The sequence below is a fragment of the Pinus tabuliformis genome, chromosome 2_2, assembly GCF_031772625.1.
Source record: "Pinus tabuliformis cultivar Carrire ecotype Pingquan chromosome 2_2, CPIR1, whole genome shotgun sequence".
In the NCBI taxonomy this organism is placed as follows: Eukaryota; Viridiplantae; Streptophyta; class Pinopsida; order Pinales; family Pinaceae; genus Pinus; species Pinus tabuliformis.
In genome coordinates, this window is record NC_142300.1 from 210714730 (window position 1) to 210723292 (window position 8563).

The 8563-nt window shown below is 35.9% G+C and overlaps 1 pseudogene; it reads right to left on the reverse strand.

Annotated features, from left to right (window-relative positions):
- LOC149192077 (chaperone protein dnaJ 6-like) overlaps positions 1-5756 on the reverse strand; it is a 101273-nt pseudogene extending 95517 nt beyond the window's left edge.
- Between the last annotated feature and the right edge of the window lie 2807 nt (positions 5757-8563).

Genomic DNA, 8563 nt, shown 5'->3' on the forward strand with positions numbered 1-8563 from the left:
TTTCCACAAGTGTGAAATATATAATGTTTCAAGTATTCAATCTAGGGATTTCCTTAGTATTTTAATTTTTAGCTTACCTTTAGGATGGATCAATTCCTATGGAATGATAAAGCACCTAAATATCAATTGTCCATAGGCTAATGAAAATAAATGTATGTGTCGAACTAGAGCAATCAAAGCTATAGGTATAATCTTGAGATTTGGATTTGAAAATCCTCTAGATTATATTAGTTTTCAATCAAGATAAACTATAGTATCTATGTTCTAGTTGTAGACAAAATATTATTGATTGTTTTCATTAAAAAAGGAAAGAAAGAAAAACCATGGTGAATCTGAATCTTAGTGCAAAAAGGTGCTTGGTCTTCATACAAGCTTTGTTTTCATCATTGCAATCCAACTCATAATCTTAATATTTCTTCCATGATTTTATAACAATCATGATAGATGGTTTATCCTTGAAATATATTATGGATATCAATATTACGTAGTCTATATATATATATATATATATATATATATATATATATATATATATATATATATATATATATATGTATATATGTATATATATATATATATATGTATATATATATATATATGTATGTATATATATATATGTATATATAGATAGATATATATATATATATATATATATATATATATATACATATATATATATATATATACATATATATATATATATATATATATATGTATGTGTGTGTGTGTAGAGAGAGAGAGAGAGAGAGAGAGAATTTACAGTATGGTTTCACTGGGTCAACTACATTTCGACATTTCAAAAGTTTCTATGGAGATGCCATATCTTCTTATAGATGGAATCTCCCCAGAAACTTTTGAAATGTCGAAATGAAGTTAACTGAGTGCAACCATACTGTAAATTCTCTCTATAAAGTAAGGAATATTTTTTTATTAGTAAAGGTCAATATTGACAACAAAAGGAATGATTTCCCATGATAAATTCATCCTTCTTTCTTATTAATTTAAAGACCATAACCCTTATATATAGATCTAACGAAAATTGAATGGAATGTTACATTCCTTAGTACTATCCTATGAACCTTGCTAGGGTTTGGGCGGAGGTATAGTATTTAAAAATTTGTAACAATATAATAGATCCGTTCCTATGAAATGTACTCAAATGATGTATGGGAAAGGAAACTTTGGTTCCACAGACACCCTATGGTGGAACATGTGGATTAAAACCCTAAACGCATGTATACCATCAAGAAAAAATCTGGGTAGTATTGTATATATTGGTGGAAAGACACATTATAATGGATAACATGATTAGATGTAAATAATTAATGAGATTACAAGAAGGTTAATTCTTTGAACTATCAACTAGACGCATTCTTATGCTATGTTAAGTGTGATAGCTTAATAAAATTTGTTTTGTAGAACCTTAAATGATTCCAAACATTCATGTATTAGAAATGTATAACCTTTTGTGCATTCTTATAGTTATCTAACAAATATATAAACTTCATTCCCAACATTTTTTTATTATTAATAGGATCTATCTTACAATCACCTCAGCTTTAGAGGGGGGTGGTTTGTTACAAAAAAAATTGTAGACATACAAGTAATCTAAGTATGGTGGTCAAAAAGGGTCAAAAGGGTTTTCCATTGGTTCTTTTGGATGCCTCAAATATAGCCAATGACAAAGGGGGTATCTCCCTGATCAATGTTGTAACACATTGTAATATCTTTGCATCCAAGTGGGTTTTCATTTGTTTTGAGTGCTCCAATCCTAAGAATATTTTTTTTGTCATTAGATATTGTAAACACAATATATTGGTTGAGTCAAAGGGACTTTTTAGTTATGTATCATCTCTTCTTCCCATCTGTTTGAAGATCCCGATTCCTTTATTTTGAAAAGTATGTTGTCATCTTAGAGGGTTGTTACAGGTTTGGTCTATTGGAATTAGAAAGGTAGTACATTAAGTAGGATTTTGTGAGTAAGCCTATTTGGTGTTGGTATATCTATGAGTCTAGTGTTGCTAAGATGCCTCATTTTCATGCTCACAAATTGAAAAAGAAAGGAATCTTGTTTTCAAGAGATTTGAGAGACTTTTCCTCCTATGGATTGGAGTACAGACACCCTCTCTTATGAAACCAACTCACAAAAATGAAGAAACAATAGATCAATGACTTGACAAATAGTCTCTTTGATGGGGAAACCTCATTCACAACACATAAATGAATAATTCTTGGATGATACAAAGAATTATACCTCCTTGGTATATATAGGAGTCTAAAGGGTCACAATTTAATCATAGCCTACATAACAATAATAATGTAAGGACACAACAATAATAATAGTGGACTTTTAATGGGAAAAACAATAAATGTATGGGGGATACATGGGTACTAAAATAAAAATTGGGGGAGACACTACTAATAAAAATAAAGGGGATACACTAGTATTATGTGAACCTAATATGTTAATAAATATTGTTCTCGAAGTTATACGAAATGAAACCACTTTAGGCTATTGATGAAAAACAACCCAAACAATAAAAATGGTTGTTAAATAGTGTGGATCTATAGTAGATGATATAAAAAAAACCTGTTAAAGCCCTGATCTATGAAACATAACTAGTTAAACAACAAAATGGAATAAGTGCAAGTAACTCCAATAATCCAATGGAAACCATATATATAAAGAATATGTTTTATTAAACGACACTTATGAAGGGAACAAATAATGTTACCAATACCCCTCTATGGGATGGGTTCTTGGCTATCCTCAATGTCTTCAGCTTTTGTAGAGTCTCTCTCCTCTATAATGTGTAAAACCCAGCAAACACAATGTTTGAGCTCAATGAGAACTCAAATGGAAAAGAAAAATGGTGTGCGATAGTGATAATAATCAGAGTTACAACAATGAGTGCAACAATGAAATGATCAAAAGTGAAGAATGAATGTAAAAACATTCTATTTATAACAAAATATTAGGTTATTTTCCAATAATAGAAAATAATAAAATATTATTAACCAAATTCTAGAATTAACCATTTGGAATATATTATTACATTTGATTGGAAGGAAAAAGTATTTAAATTGGTTAAATACTTTTATTTAGAAATAATAAATAAATGAATACTTTATTTATGATCTCAAGAAATATGGTTAACGAATAATAAACAAATAATGATTTATTTAAGTATTCCTAGGGAATTTAGTCAAACTTAACAAGGAATAATAACTAATTAATGATTAATTAATTATTCCTAGAGAAAAATAAGATAATTAATGATTTATATATTTATTTCTCATAACTAGGTCAAATGTGACAAGGAATATTAGTTAAACAATTGTTTAATTAATTATTCCTAGAAGATAATTAAATAAATAATGGTTTATTTAATTATTCTTCGTGGGTTTAATTATAAATGACGAAACAGATGTGGTTTATTAAGTAATTTATCACAGTGAAAGCAATTTTACTATGGTAAAATTGGCCCTACATGGTGTACTTCGGTCCATCTAGTAAATTATGGCTAGATGATCAATTTTTGGTGATAACAGATTGTCCCCCAATGTACGAGCATTAGGAGAAAAATGTATGACCAAAGTATGTTGTAAGGACACAATAACTAGACAATGAAGTGGAGTCAGAGAGAGAGACACACACTAATGGAGCTAAATCGAAAGAGGATAGTGATGGAGGGGGCAAGACCAATGTATGTCTCCTTTTATGTTGTGGTACTAGATCTCAATGAGACAGGGGAGGCATATCTATGCATGTCGAAATAACTTAGTATAAAAATAATAATGCGCCCAAGAAAATGAAGCTGAGAAATAAAGTGCATGTTGAATGGTACATGACATTCTAACATAAATGAGTCAGAAAATAATATAATTTGTCCCATATAAATAATGTGCCTAGAAGAAAATGATCCAAGACTCACTAAAACAACATATGATTACATGAGATAAAATGGCCCTTCCCTCAAAAATTGGGTGGGAGGGAGGGTATAACAACCAAAGAAGCCTTGCTGAACATGAAAGGGCTCTGCAAAACTGAATGGATCATTTGAAGGATACATGTATGTCATGAACGTTGCAACTGGTAGGAACCGAACCCATCAAATCTGTGGAACTGCATATGAGGTTGTAGCATAATATGGAGGCATCTGGGCATGTGGGGGGATACCTAAAGGGCCACCCCCTCATGAGGTATAAAGCATCTCACACACACCCATGCATCATTGGTACAATCTGCTACACCACTAGACCATCATGTGTATGAATCAGGATCATGAAACAACCAAGTCAAAAGGAAATGATGATTTCCTTTGCTTGATTCGAGGCACTGAACAAGATTGGAAGATGGAGCCCAGATACACTACCCTCTAGTTCATTCTTTTGGGATATATGTGATGATGTCAATAGAATAAGGCCCACCATAGGTGAGGTAATGAGGATCCTCAACTGAGGCACGGGGGAAAATGGTAATGTGACTAATAGACTAACACCATAGAAAATGGAGAAAATGGGACTGAGGAAAAAATAGATGACTTCCCTTGTCAGAGAATAATGTGCATGGTTGACCTTGCAGAAACTGACTCGATTCTGGAGGGAATGGTGGACAGTATGACTAAAGTCTAAAATCGGCAACACAGGATGAGTGGTATGCAAAGATGGATGGAATATGATGATAGGAGACAATGGGATGTGAAACAGACTCCATTGATGTAAAGGTGAGTCATCGTAGATGCTCTGAACAAGGGTGACTAGATGATGTTTCCACACATAATAGGCCTAGTGGGGACCAATAAAACATGATCAAATAATGGTTTCTCATGATGAAAATCGACATGTGAGACGATAAGTTCCAAGGGAAGGTGGCCCCCAAAGTACAAGTTTTTCTTATGAAGGAATTTGATTTTGACAGGCGACAAAGTGACCCTTCTTGGAATAATGGATTTTGGGTGAAGTGTCAACTCCTCAAATGAGATGATGAAACCTACCTAAATGCATGACAAAAATAAATACATGCAAATCAATGGGATATGCTATGGGTAAAATTTCTTACGGTAGAGTGCATTACAAGGATTAAGAAGGAGTTAGCCTTCAAAATCCTCTAGAAGATATGCCCCCTTTCCTAAGTCCCTACAAATGATGTAAGGTCCTAGCCATAACAATTTGAGCTTCCCATGTCCAAGGGTATCATGGGCCTAGACATACATTAGAACATGGCAATTGAATTTTTGGTCATATGGGGATTTGGTGCACTTTTTGGCCACTTCAACAATTTTCAAAGAAACACGATGGTCTTTAGAGGTGCACTCAAGCATGATAAGTCTTTGTTCTAATGGTTGGGTGTTGGGGAGAAGTTCGACTGCTAGGTTAAGGGAAGGGATCTCACACTCGATCGGTAAGACTGACTCCTCACTAACAACAAGGTGGAAAGGAGTAAATCCACTGGTGGTTTGAATAGAATTTGTATAGGCCCACAACGTTGGGAAGAGCATAAGATGCCAGTTAGTCTTGTGTTTATTCGCCATCTATTGAAGCATCGTTTTGAGAATCTTGTTGAGTACCTCAAATTGTCCATTACCTTGTGGGTTATAAGATGATGAATATTGGTGTTGGAAGCCCAACAATGAGGAAATCTCATTACATACCTCATCTTCAAAATGTCGGCCATGGCTAGAGACCAATTTCTTCGTAACCCTGAATGGAGCAATAACATGGTTAAAAACGAAAAGGGCTGCAATAGCCGCCATGTTGTTGAACATAGGCATGGCCTCAGCCCATTTGGTAAAATAGTCAACTGCCACTATGATATACTTATGATAATTAATATATGGTGGTTGACACTCCATAAAATCAATGACCCAATTGCAAAAAGGACCAGCTGCGATGAGAAGATGGAGAGGAGTTGGTGGGGCTCTTGCCTTTGGGGCAAGATGTTGGAAATTGGAGCAGTGTTTGACTACCTTAATGAAATCACTGAAGAGAGAAGGAAAAAAGTAACCAATGCGCATTATTTTCTAAGGAGCGGCCATATCAGAGTGGTGACCACCATAAGTGCCACTGTGACAGGCATTTAACACTTGCTCTGCTTCGATGAAGGATAGTATCAAATCCGCGATGATAAAGATCATCAACAATGAGAAGGTAGCGAGGGGCTTGGTATCGAATTCATTGTTGATCATCATGAGTGAGATGGGGCCCAAACTTCCGGGTTCATAAATATGTGAGAATATCCATGTACCAAGGATCATCCAAAGTGATGATGAACAAGTTTTCATCAGGGATCTTGTCATTAACCGGTGGATCATGTGCACCATTTAGAAACGAGTTCGGCGAGGGGCAAACCTTTCTTACTCGTAGGTGTAACAAACTCAAGATATAACTCATGGAGGATGGCAATCCAATGTGCATACTTCCCATTAATGATCTGTCGACTCAATAGGAAGGTCATGGGGTTGGAGTTTGTCACGACCTTGTTGGTGCGAGTAAGGATATAGTGACAGAGTTTTTGGACGGAGAATACGATAGCCAACACAAACTTCTCTTCCTGAAAGTAGTTCATAGTGGGACCTACGAGGTTCTTACTAAAATATTAGATAACATGCTCATTCTGATCATCATCTTCATAAATAAGGACCCCAGCGACTGAATGGGTGGAAGATGAGATGTACAGGATGAAATCCTTCATGAAGTCAAGGGTATTGATCAAGGGAGCAGAAGTGAGAGCACCTTTTAGGGCATCAAAATATTATTGATCATGATCATCCCAAACAAATGGAATGGTTGAGTGGAGTCTAAGAAACCCATGCATCGTGCTCGCATATTGCGGCACGAACCTATGAAGGGCGTTGGCCTTTGCCTTGAAGGCTTTGTAACTGGTGCAAGGTACGAGGTTGTGGTAGCTCAAGAATGGCTTGAACTTTCAGGGGGGCAAGAGTGATACCATCCTTGGACACAAGGAATCCTAATAGATGACTGACATCAACACAAACGATGCATTCAAATGGATTAAGATAGATGTTATACTTGCAACATTGGAGGAAAATGGTGCACAAATCATGAAAATGTTGCACCTGAGACCTAAAGCGAGTAGTGAGATCATCAAGTTAAGCAAGGATAAGGTGCAGTAAGTCATGAAAATAGTATGGAATTGCCCACTTGAATGTGGCTCTGGCATATTTTAAATCCAATGGCATGACCCTATATGCAAAGATTTCCCATGAACTAATGAACACAATTTTTAACAGAATAGTATGACAGATACTAATTTGGTTGTACCAAGAGAATCCATCAATAAAGGATAGAATCTTGTGCCCCACACACTCATCGATGATTTGATCAATAAAGGGTGTGGGAAAGTTTTCTTTTGGACAAGCTTTGTTTAGGTCATGAAATCCCGTGCAGACATGAATGGTGCCTTACTTCTTGAGAACAAGAACTGGGTTGGATACCCATGTGGTATACTCGATGGGATAGATGAATTCAACTTGCTTGAGCTTTTCGATCTTATCTTTAATCACATCACGATGAGAAGGGTGAATGGGTCTCAACTTCTGACGGACAAGTGTGGCATCGAGTCATTTATCGATATGCTGTTCAACAATGGCAAGATCAAATCCAAGCATCTCTGAGTAAGACCAAGTGAAAACATCACGAAATTATTTCAAGAGCTTAGTGTAAGCCTCAATTTCTTTTGGGGTGCACTATGCCCCCAAGGTAATGTTTTCTTTGATCCCTGGTTTATCGGGAAAGTTGATTTTGATAGTAGGAGAAATGTTGGCCATTTTCCATTCTTCGAAAGCATCTAGGCTAGGAATGGAATGTCTAAACCAATCGAATTCACCATGGATGAAGAATTTTGATTCCACAACATATTTGTCATATGCACAATGGTGCATATCATCGCAAGGGTAATCAGGGGTAGACATAGCTTCCATGATGTCCTCATCAAAATGGAAGATGGGTAGACTAGAGGAAGAATGACTAAATGGTGCGACAGCGGAACCTGCTGCATCATCCTGAGAACGAAGGTTCACATACACATCATCTAGAATGGTAGACGATGAACTAGTAGATTGAAAATCTACTGATGTTGAGACTTGGGTTTCTGAGGAAGGAGGTTTGATAGAAGTGCACCTAGAAACCTCAGAAAGGTTTTCCTGCAAGGAACTCAAGGATGACGATAGGTAAAGGATATGGACCATGGAGTTTGTCATCTCGACATCAGGGGGAAGGATCAAGATGGTGGGACAAGAGTCGTCCTATTCTAGTGTACTAGTGGTACTAGAATCCATAGGTATAGTAGTAGATGATCCACTATGAGTGGCCTCGGAGTCACGAAGCACTCGGAGGCAATCATGAAATTTGTCAAGACAAGGGAAACATTGGGAATAATGACCATAATGATCACATAGGGCACAAGGGTGATTTGTGCACAACATTTTGAGTCTTTTGGCTAAATCAGGTAAGGTAACTTGGACCTTAGGGATATTAGACTCAGGAAACATTTCATGAACCGAACGTTTCAGATGAGGAAGTTCATGAAAAATATTGGTGG